Below are 17,169 nucleotides of genomic sequence, written 5' to 3' on the forward strand. Positions count from 1 at the left end.
TCCTCCGAACTCCCTATCCTTTTCCAAGAAGACAGCTTACATGGCTGGAGATGAGGACTGTACCGCACCTTCACCCTAGTCAGGTCTGATATGCTTTCCATCTCAGGAGCAGCAAGAGGAAAAAAAAAATGGGAGCAGGGTGCCCTGATGTAGGCTGGCATGTGGGAGGCATGGCCTTGGAATTCTCTGGGCTGGAGCAGGTGGATTCAAAGGCTTGACCAACACAAGGGCCCAGAAATCCTGTCAGTGGCCAGTAGCTCTGCTGCTGCCTTTGTGGGGACAGCAGCTGACACTCTTGATGCTTGGACCATAGACTTCCTTCTGCTCCTGCAACCTGGAGCCAACCCCATGGGGGGCAGACACTAGTGAGAGAGCTTGAAGGGAGTGGTGGTCATGCTGTAGGCAGAGGGGAGCCAGTGGGGATTGGTGTGTGAGAGGTCATGGGACAGGGGTGAGAGTTCCCGCCTGTAGTGAAGAGGAGGTAGGCACACAGGGGCAGGAGTAGGGGGCTGCTTCTGCAGGAAGTCTGGAGCGGAGACAGGAGCCCTCTCCAAGAAGTTGCAGGGTAGGTGTGTGGCGGGGTGGTTGAGCCGGTTTCTTGCAAGCCTGCTGGTGTGCGGGCTCATGTGTGCATCTGTGGAGCTTCTCAGGACCAGGGCCACCCTTGTTGGGGTGTGTGTGTGCGCGCGCGCGTGTGCCTGGGGCATGGCTGTCGGGGATGCCAGTTGTGGGGGGCGCGGCGGTTGGCTTTCGGGCCGGGAGGGACGGCTGGCTCGCGCTGCCTACGCGGGGACAGAAAAACATCCGCCGGAGGCCCGGCCGGGCGGCGCTCCAACCGCGCCAGGCAGGTGCGCGCCGGGAGGAAGTGAGCGCATTCCGACGCCCCAGCCGGACAGGACCGGAGGGACTGGCAGCGGCCGTGGGGAGATTTGGGGGCCAGAGCCCCAAGGGGCGGCTGGGAGTGAGGAGCCCGAGGAGGGTCGTGGATGCGCCGAGAGAGAGTTGGGGGGAGGGCCCCCGAGGGGTCGGGGTCTGGGTTTCGTCCAGGGCTTGAACACCTAACAGACGCCCACCGACAGCCCCCGCCAGCTCCCGAACCCTCGGGAGAATTCAAGCCGAGGGAGAGGGGCCCAGGGGCAATTGAGAAAGTCGGGGAGGAGGCCGGGAAGGGCAGCGAGGAGTGTGGGGCTGTGGAGCGAGATCGCTGTTGGCTGGAGTACGGGACAGGCTTGGGCCGCCAGAGCATTAGATGGAAGGCCACCCCCGCCCCCCACACACCCCCCCAGGTGGGAAGGGAAAATGGCCACCCCCCAGATGCCGGTGCACCCCGAGAGTGAGAAGCAGGTTAGAGAGGAGTGGGAGTTAGGGCTCTCAGGGTCCCATTGTGACGAAGTCGTTGAAGACCTTGATTAAGGCATGGCGATAAGGAGTCCGGACTGGCCCCGTAGGTAGAATCGATGGTCTCTTAAGTAATAATGAGGAGCTTGGAGGCAAGGTTATCTGTGTCTAGCACTACTACCATCTTTGGTCTTTGCCAAAGGGCTAAGCATTAATCCTCTAATTTTTATAGTCATTTAAAATTGCATGGCTACATTTGTCAAACAGCTTAAGTTATTTGAATTTTTAAAAATAGAAAAGTTGAAGAATCTGATTCAGTGTTTGATTTAAAACTCAAAGTTTAGTTACATGGCATCGAGTCTTTTCCTTTGTCTTGCTTTTGCGCCTCGTTCCTGTCACTGACGTGTGGAAATTCTTGTGTTGTTAATGCCTCAGTTCTGTGTCAGTGGCATAGAACTTCTTTTCCTGTCCCTCATCTATGGTCTTTATTTTTAACTCTAACTTTTGTCTGTGCAGCCCTTTAACCTGCAACTATATATCCTAAATCCATTAAAACATTTCATTGGCATTCAGTATAGAAAGACAAGTAACAACTTTACCATATATGTTAGGTTACTTATTGTCTTCTGTGGACGTGTGTGTAACTATAAAGTTTCTATATTTACCTTGTGGCTGATAAAAAGAGATACAGCTAAAGTTGTGTTATTCAATAATATTTATGTAAACAGCAATTTATTAGTCTGATTTCTCTTCTAAAATCAACTCTACAGTGTCAGAAACTTACACTAATTCTATCATGATCTTTTAAATGTATTTTATCCTGGGCCAAAGGCAATTGCAAGGATTAGGATCGTTGTAATTTATTTTAAAGATCCTTAAATTCCAGTTACTTTTGGCTCCACACAAGGAAATCTGGGTCGGTTAATTTTTTTAAAAGAAAATAATTTCCTACTTTGGGCTCTGTTCCTCTCTCCCGTGCTGTTTCAACCCCAGCCCTACCTTATTCCCAGTGGCTTTTACCTTCATTCCTTCTTTGCTCTGCTGGGCATCTTTAGAGGAAAACTTCACACCAACTTCCTCCACCATAAATTCTCTCCCTCCTCTCAACTCTACACTTCTCTTTGCCAACATACACCACTGCTTCTTCATTGATTTTTTTTTTTTTTTAAAGCCTGCAGCCCTTTCTGGCTCTTTTCCATCTTAAACTCTAAACTCTCTCATATTGAAAATCTTTTTCTTCCTTTCTCTTCGGTAAAACCTGGGATTTTTAAAGGGTTAGACCTTATTTATTCTGCATGATCCACTTTTGTCTTCTTTCCTCTTCTAACACCTTTTTCTTACTCTGAATTCTGTACACTCTATTATGCTTACTTTCAGCACGGGTTCAACCTTCTCCTTGTGACTAAACATTCTTCCAGTAGATATAGCACAAGATTCTTTTTCCCCCCATTATATTTCCTACAAAAATAAAAAAGTTTTCAAATTCACTTCTACTTCAGTCTCATCTGCCCACATTTTGCATCCAGAAGCATGACTGGGCTATTATTGGAAAGTCCCTTGAGTGACCACTTAAGCTTGGTGTTGTACTAGGTAGTGTATAGTGCATTTCATCAGCCTGGTGCCAGATTCCTAAATTCTTACCAGTAACAGGTGTTATCAATGTGTGTGTGCATGAATGTTCTCATATACATGCATATACCAAAGTACACAGACAATAGAACCATAAGTCAGTATATGACTATGAATATGTCTATTCAGTATATTTTACATTATGAGCAAGCCAAATACATTTGGGAGTGGAAGATCAGGGTGGGTAGATTCATAGCTAGGATAGAAGGTTAAGAGACAATATCCTTTGCCATTCTTATTCAGATGAGGAAGAGAGGAATCATTCTTCTGGAGATGAAGGGACAGTTTGAAGGTGACTGAGTTTCAAGAGTTGAGAGACATGACTTGTAAGGTTGTGGTGAATGGCGAGAGGATGGGGTGAAGGGGCCAGAGTTCCAAGAATAGTTGCTGTACCCAGACAACTCATATTCTCTCTGGCAGAGAATATAAAAGATTCTTTGGTTGTAGTACCGATTTCAACCATAGTCAGGTTTCCATTGATAATCTATATTGAAATTGCCCTGTGTTGTCGCTGTACCATTGGAACTATTACCAAATTTTTCTTTTTAACTTTTTCTCCTTACAAATTGCTATGTAAATGATAGCCCCCACTACTAATAATTAACCCCCAGCTAAGCAGCAGCAGCAAACACCATTAATTCTATCTGAGTTTCTTATCTATTTAGATGGTTCAATTTTTCATGCTTGCCCCACAGTCTACTTCTGATAGTAGTAACCTTTGAAATTCCATTTATGACTTTCATTTTTATCTCACTTATAAATTGCTATTAAAGTTATAGAGTCAAAACTAGATACTGAGAAGGCATCTACTTCTTGACTATCTCTGGAATATGACCAAGGAGGTCTTTGCTTGACTGTCTCTACTGAATGGAATGGATTACTGCCATCTGTAGTGGAAGCGGCCCATTCTGTGGTCAGCTAGCTTTAAGTTACTCGCGTGTTGTTCAGCAGAAGTCTGCCTTGCTAGCATCTCATCCATTCCCACAATTCTGCTCTTTGAAACAGTATGGGGAAATTGACTTGTTTTTCAATGCAGCAGCTCTTTAAAGATTTGAAAGAGTTTGTTTTTTGTTAGCTATTTAAGCTTTTTTTCCTTTACTCTCACACGGTTCAGTAGAACTTTTCTATTATGCTGGAAGTGTTCTCTACCTGTCCTGCCTAATCAGTAGCCACTAGCCACATGTGCCTGTTGAGCACTTGAAATGTGGCTAGTGTGACTGAGGACTGGAATTTTAAATTTTAGTTAATTTAAATTTAAATGGCCAGATGTGACTCTTGTGTTAGTGTAGTTCCAAACTCCAGGAGTTAGTACACTGTCATATGAGGCTGTCTTTCGGCTGCTCCAGAAATCTTATGGTCATCTCAGACATAGTAAAACATATGTAACTGAGCTCTTTATCTGTCTGGAGGCCAGTCTTACATGTGGTCGCACCTGGGAAAGAAACACAAACCCAACCCCAAAGCCCTGATGAGTAATGTCAGTTTTTACTGGACATTTCTTAGAAGAGATAGAAAAGGAAGCTTATATCTCATCTCCCATATTTCAAAAGCAACACTGAAAACAAAAATCTCTCCTTTAATCTTTGTCCCCGAGAGTCCCTGAAGTCCCTCGCGCTTATCTTTCCCCTTCCTCCTCTTCTCTGACCTTGCTCCTCCATGCTCCTAGAGCACCACCTTTGCCCCCTTCTCCTTGAAGAAGGGTTTCTGGGCGTACACTTCCTCCAGCTCTCCTTCCCTTTCCTTGTCTCTGCTCAGTGAAGCCAGGGAACTTTTTCTGGATCCATCTTTCTTGGGGGGTGATTAGGGCTAGAAGGTCATAAATAATTACATTTTTCCTTTCTTCACATAATTCCTAATTTCTTTCTAAGGGTCCTCTCATTTTTTTTTTAAATCATTGTTGAGAAATCCTTATTTGTCACTGTTTAGAAGAAGTGTCTCTAACAGTTTGTTTTCATTCCAGATCTATTCTTGGCCAACTCTAAAACTACTTCTTCACAGTTTCTTCATTTTCTTTCTTTTTGCTTCTGTGATATTTTAATAGATTTATCTTCTCTTCCCTGGTCTTCATGGCCTACATCCACCAGGAGTGCAGCATTCGTTTCCCACTGTGGTCACCCAGTGCCTTGTCCTCCCTTGATTCCCCTCTTAGCTCACCACTGTTGTCCATACCTGCCTCTCTTTATTATCTGTTATTTTCATCTTCTCCTTATCTGCGTGTGTACTAAGTCGCTTCAGTCATGTCCAACTCTTTGTGACCCCATGGACTGTAGCCCGCCAGGCTCCTCTGTTCATAGCATTCTCTAGGCAAGAATACTGGAGTGGGTTGCCATGCCCTTCTCCAGGGGATCTTCCTGACCCAGGTAATGAACCTGTGTCTCTTATGACTCCTGCATTGACAGGCGGATTCTTTACCATGGGCACCACCTGGGAAGCACCACCCCCCATCTGTGTTCTTTTTAAATCACTATTTAAAATAATCATTTAGGGGTCTCAAGTGATTTCCAGGGGGTCTCATATAAGTCTCTGTACTATGACCTAAGAATATGTAGGTAGCATTGATTTCTGTGGATTGGTAGGTGATGGGGTTGAGGGGCAGAATATCCTTTCAACCATGGCATTACTAATGTCTTGGGCTGGATAATCCTTTGTTGCAAGAGTAGTTCTGTATACTGTAGGATGTTTAGCAGCATCCTTAGCCTCTACCCACTGCATGTCAGAGGTACCTTCTCAGATGTGACAGCCTAAAGCATCTCCAGATGTTGTCAAGTGTTCCCTGGAGGGAAATTCTGTCCCCCGCCCCCACCACATTCAGAACTACCATGCTAGAATATCAGCTTTCTGAAATTGATCAATACCTTTTCTCCTCAACTGCTGATGTGTTTGCTTAGCCCAAGTTTTCAAAACTGTGATCTTTGTCTTAGGAGGTAGCTTCTTAAAATTTCAGGTTTGTGAGCTTATCCTGTATCTCCTGAATCAGAAATGCTAGAAGTAGAATCTGGAAATCTGATTTTTATAAGATACTACCCCCTTTCCCCAAAGTCTGGTAATTCTTATGCCCTAGGCTTGACCCTCTGTGGCATAACTGCTGCATTACCCGCATTTTTTCCCTGCAAGTCTTCCTGGTACTTCAGCTTTGCTTCCGCTCTTGGCCCCACAATGCCAACACAAATAGGGAGGCCTCAGGTTACTAGGACAACCAGGGCACAGGAAACCATAAAGTCTCAGCACTCCCACAGGCATCACAGACTGGCTATGCCAGCTTGCTTTCTCCTTAGGGACTTGGTCCTACTTCCTAATCCCCATCCCCAGATTACCCAGACTGGAAGAAACACAGGCCTAAGCCACACACCCTGATTTTGCAGACCTCATGGTGGAATATGGAACGGATGGATAAAGAATTGTGAATGAAGCTTTCTTACTAACATTGATATTCCAGGTCACCTTGGTGATAATTAAATTTTGTTACCTGTGAGAATTACATTCCCCTGAGAACTGATGAGATTACAAGTTTGGAGTCAGGCTGCTTCCATTTATTTATGTTATTTATATTTGTTTCTTTGGAGCTTGAGTCTTAGATCTTTTTGAATCCCTAGCTAGATGTTTTTCACAATTTGCTTTGGGTTAAAAGATTTAGCAATCTACTTCTGATACACTGGGACCAGCTAATGTTTCAGTTCAGTGCAGTTCAGTTCAGTCTCTCAGTCGTGTCCGACTCTTTGTGACCCCATGAACCGCAGCACGCCAGGCCTCCCTGTCCATCACCAACACCTGGAGTTTACCCAAACTCATGTCCATTGAGTCAGTGATGCCATTTAACCATCTCATCCTCTGTCGTCCCCTTCTCCTGCCTTCAATCTTTCCCAACATCGGGGTCTTTTCAAATGAGTCAGCTCTTCACATCAGGGGGCCAAAATATTGGAGTTTCAGCTTCAACATCGGTCCTTTCAGTGAACACCCAGGACTGATTTCCTTTAGGATGGACTGATTGGATCTCCTTGCAATCCAAGGGACTCTCAGGAGTCTTCTCCAACACCACAGTTCAAAAGCATCAATTCTTCGGTGTTCAGCTTTCTTTATAGTCCACCTCTCACATCCATACATGACTACTGGAAAAACTATAGCCTTAACTAGATGGACCTTTGTTGACAGAGTAATTTCTCTGCTTTTTAATATGCTATCTGGGTTGATCATAACTTTCCTTCCAAATTTAGTAAGAAAATAATGGTTTCCAGATAATGAATGTAGGTTCTATTTACACTTTATTATAAAGCTAGTCATTTATTTCAAGGAAGACTATCTGATTTGATTAACTCTTTAAAGCCTTGAAGAAGTGCAGATCTCTCCTTTTAGGTAGATGCTTAGAAAATGTTGATTTGATCCAGAAGTGGAGCTAGCCACATTTGTGGAACATTCCTGGCAGGCCAGAGCAAGAGAGAGTAAGTGGGGTTGTGGGGGACGGGAGTAAAGTAGACTTGAGAGCTCTTCTCAAACAATTGAAGGACTGTCCTTGGAGAAGGAAATGGCAACCCACTCCAGTATTCTTGCCTGGAGAATCCCATGGATGGAGGAGCCTGATTGGCTACAGTCAACGGGGTCGCAAAGAGTTGGACACGTCTGAGCGATTTAACTTTCAACTTTCCTGTGGAAGAGAGCTTAGATTTACTTGATTTAGCTTCACAAGGTGGAATAAGGACCTTCATTTCGGATGACAGTGATGGGGAACCAGTTTTGACTTAACAGGGAAGAACATTTGAACAGTTAGAGGATCTCAAATGGGAGTGAGCTGAATTGTTAGGCAGTGAATTATTTGTGACTGTATTGCTTGCATAGAGGTTAGATTACCATCTGCACAAGATTTAGATGTTAAGCTGGATTTGACATGTGAAGAGAAACAGGTAGATTTATCAGAAGTCAGTTCATCCTTTCTAATTTGATTCTGTGGTAACTATTAAAATCATTACTCTTTTTCTAGACATCTCTGCCAAACTTACCCCCTTGAGTCATTGAATATTAGAGTTAATAATAGAGCCTTTAAAGATTTCTCAAATGTTGTATCCTAGTCCTCTTGATTTCTCAAGAATGCCTCAGAGGTGTAACGAAGTGGCTGGGAGGTATAATGAAGGAGAGCTGGGGCTCTGAACCCTGTCCCTATGAGAGGAGCGGGGGTTTTGCTGGGAAAAAAAAACCCTGAAACTTAAAGCCCTGATATTCCAGGTTTTTCACTTTATTGACAGAGAAAAAGATATGGAGCAAGAATGTATATTACCAAATATCACACAGCTAATAAATTTCAGTCTTAGAATTGAAATCTAGCTCTTCTAATTCCAATCATTGTTTTTTCCACTCTACTAGTCTACCTTCTTAAAAATTCAGTAAAATTTCTCTCCATTTTTCTGACCACCACTGTAATCTAGAGTGTTGTTTCTTTAGATCTACTCCTCTATTAGCCACTGAACCAGTCTCCCTGCTGTCCAGGGTCTCCTTCTTGTCTATTATACTTGCTGTTGCCGTGTTATTCTTCATGAAACTTTGTCTTCATCATGAGATTTCTCTGCTCAAGAACCCTTATGTTGCCTGTAAGAACTTCTGAGCCTCACACGTAGTTGGCATTCTTTAGAATCTTTGTTCAGCCAGATGAACTTGAGCCCATTCTCTTATGAGTAATAAATGGGCTATGTAATAGATTAACTGAGTCCCACCCTATCCATAGACTCCAACTTTGGTGAGATTTTTGTGTACATCTTTAATCAGAAATGATGAGACGATACAAAAGAAATAGAAGATCACAGCTCAGGAAAAGCATGTTGTGTAACAACATGTATAATATAATCCAACTTATATGACATATACATGCATTTTTAAAAACAAAAATGGGATATGTAGAAATTGGAAAAACACCACCACCACCACCAAACTGGTAATAGACATTAACTCTGATGGAGGCGGGGAGATTAAAAAAGGATGAGGGGTAGGGGAGGGAGGTGGGAAACTTAAAATATGTATTTCTCCATGGAGGAAAGCCTCACAGGATGGATGGGAAACCTAAGAAATGAGGCTTGGAACTGACAAGAGAAAGAAACTGCTTGGTTGTCTTGCCTGGCTCCACTGCAAGCCATGTCTTTGCCTCTTGCATTACTCTTTGAAAGAAATAAAGAGTTCCATGAGATTATTTAATTGGCCAAGCTTAAGTCAAGGGCCATCTATGGCTCTATCAGGATAGAGAGAGAAAGGGTCTAGGGGAAGGAGTCCCTAGGATATCCCTTGGTTTCTGTCAAGGGAGGACAGACATTTAATTTTATTCTCCCAACAGGGCTTTGTGTGGAGCAGAAGAGTTAATTGCTGGACAGGACATTAGTGTACTATTATGCAATGACGCCCCACTCCAGTACTCTTGCCTGGAAAATCCCATGGACGGAGGAGCCTGGTAGGCTGCAGTCCATGGGGTCACTAAGAGTCAGGCACGACTGAGCGACTTCACTTTCACTTTTCACTTTCATGCATTGGAGAAGGAAATGGCAACCCACTCCAGTATTCTTGCCTGTAGAATCCCAGGGACAGAGGAGCCTAGTGGGCTGCCATCTTGGGGTCGCACAGACTTGGACATGACTGAAGCGATTTAGCAGCAGCAGCAGCAGCAGCAGCAAGATGCTGGAACTAGAAATGACAAGAGTTCATTGAATTCAGTCACCCTCCCCCACTTCTTATCTATCAATACATCCAGATCCTAGGCCTTCCTTTTCTTTTGGTTCAACCAAGCCCCCTGGTGTGGTTTTAGACTTTACTAGCGGAGGGGTAATGAGTTAAGGGGATGGAGGAAAGGAGAAGGGTAAGGTAAGGCAGGTGGAGAGGGAAGTTAGCAGATATACTTTGCTTTCTTCCCTTTCTGTGCTTGCAGAGAAAGCCTTTTCAGTGACTGACAGTTAAAAAAAAAAAGATCATAATAAACATTTGTGAGCCCAATTACAAATAAAAACCTTATCCCTCTGGCTATTCTAACAACCTGCTCCTGATGGAGAAGCTATTCTTCCACTGTGTGCCACATAGAGTGTGGTCAGGGAGGCATTTCTGTCCATCTGCCTGCCATGTGTGTGTGCTGCCCTCTTTGGAAGGTCCAGACGCCAGAGTATATGCCAGAAGTATTTTGTTTTCTCACAGTGGGGATTCTTTACTTTTGAAGCATTAACCTGATAAAAAATACCTTTTTGCACTTTTTAACATGGGCTTCCCTGGTGGCTCAGCTGGTAAAGAATCTGCCCGCAATGTGAGAGACTTGGGTTCGATCCCTGGATTGGGAAGATCCCTTGGAGAAGGGAAAGGCTACACTCCAGTATTCTGGCCTGAGAATTCCATGGACTATATAGTCCATGGGGTCACAAAGAGCTGGACATGACTGAGCAACTTTCACTTTCACTTTAACATAGCTTAGGCCTGACTTTTTAAAAATTAACTCCAGTTAATCACAAGAGGATGTATGAATTCACACTCTAACTTCTGTGAATTGCAAAGCAAATTCCTTGATTTTCTGCTGATAAGAGAATCTGTTCCTCTGGTATGTTTCAGGGGCTGATGGATCAAGGATACTCTTATACTACAATGGATTGATTAACCTTTGTAATGACTTGTTGGCCAGCCGTTATTGATAACCAAAAAGACTTAACTCCTTAACTGTTGTAAAATAATTATTTTTTCAACTTTATTGAAATATAATTTACATACAAGATGTGCCCATTTTATTTATTTTTTGATTTTATTTTTTTGCTTAAAATTTTTTAAATTGTCTATCAGTGAGTTTGACAGAAGTATTGTTAACTTTGTGACAAAAACATGCTAGTAATATCTGGTGGCTCATAGCCAACTTTCAGTGATTATAGTCTCTTCATATAATTACTCACGGTAATCCCTTTTATATAAGCATCTTAAAAACCTGCTTCTCTCACTAACCGAGCCTGACCAGTTAGAAGAGTTTTAAAAGGACAACAAATCTTTTTAAATTACAGAAGTAATACACATCTGTGAAAAATTCAAACAAGATGAACCCATTTTAAATGTGTAATCAGTGAATTTTGACAGGTATCTACATCTATGTAATCATCTCTGCAGTCAATATGTAGAACATTTCTGTCACTCTCCCAAATCTCCCTTTGCCCATTGCAATCGTCTCTCTCTACCCCACCCCAGACATCCAGTGATCAGATTTCACTGTAGATCAGTTTTGCCTACTGTTCAGTTCAGTTCAGTTCAGTCATGTCCGACTCTTTGCGACCCCATGAATTGCAGCACACCAGGCCTCCCTGTCCATCACCAACTCTCAGAGTTCACCCAAACTCATGTCCATCAAGTCAGTGATGTCATTCAGCCATCTCATCCTCTGTCGTCCCCTTCTCCTCCTGCCCCCAATCCCTCCCAGCATCAGGGTCTTTTCCAATGAGTCAACTCTTCGCATGAGGTGGCCAAAGTATTGGAGTTTCAGCCTCAGCATCAGTCCTTCCAAAGAACACCCAGGACTGATCTCCTTTAGAATGGACTGGTTGGATCTCCTTGCAGTCCAAGGGACTCTCAAGAGTCTTCTCCAACACCACAGTTCAAAAGCATCAATTCTTCAGTGCTCAGCTTTCTTCACAGTCCAACTCTCACATCCATACATAGAGCTTCATATATATGGAATCATATGGTATATATCCTGTATATGGCTTCTTTAATTCAGTGTTATGCTTTTGATATCCATCCATGTTTCTGTGTATATCAATAGTTCATCCCTTATGTTGTGGGGAAGTATTTCATTGTTGAATATACCACAGTTTATCCATTCACCTGTTGATGGACATTTGTTTCCACCTTCCAGTTTTGAACATTCCCATACAAGTCTTTGTGGATATGTATACACTTTCCTTGGACAGATAACTTGGAGTGAAATCTTAGGTCCTGTGGTAAGTGAATGTTTAACTTGATAAAGAAAAAACTGCCAAATTTCTCCAAAGTGGCTGTACGATTTTATAGTTACCAGCATTCTGTGAAAATTCCAGGTTTCTGCATCTCCATCGGCACTTGGTATTGTCAGTTAAAAAAAAAATTATTTTAGTAGGTGTGTAGTGGTGTCTCATTGTGGTTTTGGTTTGCATTTTCTCAATGACTAATGATACTGAACATCTTTTCATGTGCTTAGTTGCCACCTATCTTAAATTTGGTGAAGTCTTTTTAAATCTTTTGCCCACTTAAAGAATTGGAATGTTTGGCTTCTTGTTATTGCATTGTAATAGTTCTCTATATATTCTTTTTATTATAAAGGTTTTAAAAGTTTGGATACAAGTCTTCTGTGAGTATATGAATTGAAAGTATTTGCCCATGTTGGTGACTTGCCTTTTTATTTATTTTTTTTCAATGGTATCTTTTGGGCTCCCTGGTGGCTCAGAGGGTAAAGCGTCTGCCTGCAGTACAGGAGACCTGGGTTCGATCCCTGGGTCAGGAAGATCCCCTGGAGAAGGAAATGGCAACCCACTCCAGTACACTTGCCTGGAAAATCCCATGGACAGAGAAGCCTGGTAGACTATAGTCCGTGGGATTGCAAAGAGTCGGACACGACTGAGCAACATCACATCACTTTGAAGACCAGAAGTTTACATTTTTGATGAAGTCTAATTTCTTACTTTTTCCTTATCTAGTTAGCCCTTTTTGTGCCCTGCATAAAAATTTTTTGTTTATACCAAAGTCACAAAGGTTTTCTCCTGTGTTTTCCTGTATATCTAGAAGTTTTATAGTTTTAACTTTCACATTTGGGTCTGTTTATGTTTATGATCCATTTTGGTCACTTCTTAACTTTGTCCTCACTGCACAGCAGATGCAGTAGGAAAGGAAGAATCTAAAAGACCTCTCTCAAAAACGGATGTATTCTAGAACAGAATTATTAAACTTTTCTTCTGTGTCTTGTTGTCTTCGTCTAATATTGCGTACTAACTATTTACTAGTAAAATATGTATCATCATCTGCTGTGTGAATCAGGCACTAGAGATACATTAGTAAACACACTAGACAGCATCCTTGCTCCACAGAGTTCATGTATTAATGGGAGAGGCTGTGTTTTAGTGAGTAGCCACTGTGTGCATGGCTAAGTCAAGAAAACATTACTGCCTCTATCTCTGATTCCTCAAGTATTAGATCCTTGGCAATACACTTATTATATGATTGAGCAAGAACCTCTTTCCACAGAGGGTCACCAATCTGTAGAGAAAAGGGAATCTCAGGTTGTATACAGCCTGCTACAATGCAACACAGGAAGCAGTGTAGCAGTACTGGATGGAAAATCTGGGCTCGCGCTCCTGTTACTACTAAGGCACAGTGACTGCACTTAACGTTCTCCTCCTTGGTTTAAGCTAAACAGTATCTTGGAGTATCTTTGTCTCCAGTCCTACTTCTGATGTCTTTGCCAAAAGAGTTCGGTAATTGTATCTTCAAATAACTCCTCAATCTCTTTCCTGATAGCCAGAGAGCCAGATATCTTCTATAACTAACCATTCATATGTCCTTTAAAACTAGCCATAATTTATTTGTGTTAATTATTCCACCATTGTTCAAGTCACCGCAAACATCAGTAATAATTACCACTTACTATGAACATTTATAAACTAGTACTAACATTAGATAACCAGAGAGGAAGTGGTGTTAATTCAGAGCAGAATGAGATCACTATGGCTTGTTGTTTAGTCACACATGTCTGACTCTTTGTGACTCCATGGACTGTAGCACACCAGGCCTCCCTGTCCCTCACCATCTTCCGAAGTTTGCCCAAGTTCACATCCATTGTGTCAGTGATGCCATCCAGCCATTGCATCCTCTGACACCCCTTTCTCCTTCTGCCCTCAATCTTTCCCAGCATCAGGGACTTTTCCAATGAGTTGGCTGTTCGCATCAGGTGACCAAAACACTGTAGCTTCAGCATCAGTCCTTCCAATGAGTGTGCAGAGTTGATTTCCCTTAAGATTGACTTGTTTGATCTTCTTGCTGTCCAACGGACTCTCAGGAGTCTTCTCCAGCATCAAAGTTCAAAGGCATCAATTCTTTGGCACGCAGCCTTCTTTACGGTCCAGGTCTCACAACCATACGTAACCAGTGGCTTAGGCTGACCTTTAAAGAAGAAACAAATCTTGAACTAGACCTCAAAGATAAGTAGGAGTTTGGCAGATATGAATAAGGAGGGTTGATTAATTTAGATTAAAGGATTCGAGAAAGAAGAGATTAAGGACCAGCACACACATCATGTGTATCATCAGTCGTCTTCATCTATCAATAGCGGATGTCTAGACCATTGTGGCCCTCATTCTTACTGAGCCTGGACACAGTCCAGTAGGACTGGAACTGGATAATAAGGGGGAAAATGTAGATATTAAGTGGAGAGAAGCTCAGTGAAAATGTGTGACCCTGGAGGTTAAGATGTGGGTCATCTCTGTGTGGAACAGGGAAGCCCTTGGTTCAGAGTCTGTGAAGGGTTCCTGTTGCATCTGTGCTGAAAATACAAGCATCTGAGAAGTGTGATAGACTTTACAACCAGGCTCAGGAAGGTAGTGCTGGGAAAGACAATGAGATTTAGTCTGCCAGAGGGTGCTGCTCAGGCTATTTCTAGGCTCAGAATGACCCAAGAATTGTACCAGCCAGCAGAATATGCAGCAAACAGGGGCAAGGGAACATTGTCCTAGAGATGTAGGAAGCCAGAGGATCACCGGCTCAAGGAGTTCAACTCTATCCTGCTGTTACAAAGTCCCCTTCCCATCTAACATCTAGATCCATCTCTGGTTAGAGAAGCAGGGAGAGGCGACTGTGTGAGAGACAGAGATATTTTCATTCAAGAGAGTCTCAGCAGTATCTTTGTTATTGTTCAGTCGCTAAGTCGTGTCTGACTCTTTTCCAAACCCATGGACTGTAGCCCACCAGGCAAGAATACTGGAGTGGGGTGTCATTATCTGCTCCAGGGGATCTTCCCAATCAAATCCATGTCTCTTGCATTGGCAGGCGGATTCTTTAGCACTGAGCCACCAGGGAAGCCTGAGCAGTGCGGGACTGAATATGGAATGATGCAGGCCTGTGTACATGTTTCCAAGAGGGGCTGATTGGGCCCATCTGAGGTAGGTTAGGATGGATGCTCTGTGCGCTCTGTGCGCTCAGATGCAATGGGACTGCCTACACATGTGTACCTGCCTCAGCACCACCAGTGACTCAGCACTGGTGCACCCATCGCCAAGGAAGAACCATACAGCTGAAACACATCCACTCACCTAGCCTGGTCAGACACGGGAGGAAAGATTCCTGTGATCTGCTATTTCCACTGGCATCTACATTTTATCTGATCTGACTCACCTTGAGGAGCCCATTTTTTGAGGAGTCATATCCAAATTCCTTGGATTTTGTCACTGACTCATTTTCTCATTTATTCTAATATTAACTGAGTCTTTTATGCCATACAGTGTGCTAGGCACTGAGGATATACCCTTTAGTAAGAAATAAGGGAATAAGCACAAGTAACTATAATAAAGTTTGAGCAATATTAGGTTTGGAAAATATTACTGAGAAAGCACAGAACATTGCTGGAATACACATTTTTTTGGGGGGATCTTGTCTACAAAGGAAACAGTGATGTTTACTCTGTGATCTTAGGAGTGATTCTGAGGTGATCAGGTGAGAGGTGGGAAGAATGTTTCAGGAAGAGGGAACAGTATGTGCAAAGGTGACAGATATGAAAGGAATGAAAGAAGTTCAGTGCATACGGAGCCTAGACGGGGAGGGGAGGGATGTTATGTGAGACGAGGCTCAAGAGGTAGGCAGGGGTCAGATCATGGTGCACAGTGAAATCCATGAGTAGGTGTTTGTAGTTCATCCGTGTTCCACGCAGAGGAATGCCATTGCCAGCGCTGCATTTTGGCTGTTTTATACACGGAGGACTGGAGAGGATCAACACTGGATGCTGGGAGACAAGTTGAGGGGCTGTTACATCGGTCCATGTGAAAAATGATGGTGGTTTGGACTCTATAGGGTAGAAGCAATAGAGAAGTGGATGGATTTGAGGACATATTTGAGGGTATATCCAGCAAGACTTGGATGTGGAAAGTAAGGGAATTGGAGAATTCAAGGATGCCTCGGGTTTTTGGTTTGAGTGTGTGAGTGGATGGTAGTATCACTTACTGAGTTAAAGAACACTGTGGTGGGAAGATATCTGGTGAAGAAATCACATCAGGTTTTGGACATCAGAGTTCAAAGTGCTTGCAAGGCCATCAAGCGAAGAGATCCAGTGGACAACTGGATATATTAATTTAGATCTGGCAGAAATGGACTGGTGATTCATCTTTAACATGTAGAAATGGTCATTGGAGTTATGAGTATAGATAGAACTGTGGACAGAGGGTTGGGTGGAGAAAATCTAGAGTAGAGCCTCAAGAAACACTAATCGACCCAAGAGAAGGAAGAGTCAGTTCGAAACTGGGAGAGAACTGCCTGTCAGTTGGAAGAAGCTCGCAGTGTGGTGTCACAGAAGGTGTGCTATTATAGATGGCTCTAGAGACGTGTTAGCATTTGGCTGGACTTGTGATGGTGCTGAAGCTACCTATAATGTCTGATGGGGTAGGTGGCCTACAGAGGACCAGAGGAGCACAGCTGGAGCTCCTTGCCTACCTTAGTGACCTGGCAGCCTTCTGCCTGTCGAATCCGAAGAAACCTGGACTCCGGGAGATAGCAAGGACTCCGAAGAAGGAAATCATTTCCACACATCCTTGAGATGTGTTCCTCTCAAGGCTCTGCCTTTAACCTGGTGAGAAGTTCCGAAGAACAGAGTGAATCCTAGTCTATGGACCTGAGACCTCCCACAGGTTTTGTTGCATTCTTATCGCTTCCTAGAATTGTATTCTCATGTTTTTCTCTGTCTTCACCACTCTGATTCTGATGCCCAGTTGGTTCCCCTAATTCTTTTTTTTTAATAATTTTATTTATTTATTTTGCACACGGGCTTAGTTGCTCTGTGACATATGGGATCTTCCCAGATCTGGGATCTAACCTGAGTCTCCTGCATTGGCAGGCAGATTCTTCACCACTGAGGCACCAGTGAAGTCCTCGCCTTGGTTCTTGATCTTTAATTTAGTTTAGCTAGCTTGCCCTTTCTGAGAAGTAGCCTCCATATATACATACTTCTCTTTTTTTTTTTAATTTTATTTTATATTGGAGTAT

Source organism: Bos taurus, chromosome 8, assembly GCF_002263795.3.
Source record: "Bos taurus isolate L1 Dominette 01449 registration number 42190680 breed Hereford chromosome 8, ARS-UCD2.0, whole genome shotgun sequence".
Taxonomy (NCBI): Eukaryota; Metazoa; Chordata; class Mammalia; order Artiodactyla; family Bovidae; genus Bos; species Bos taurus.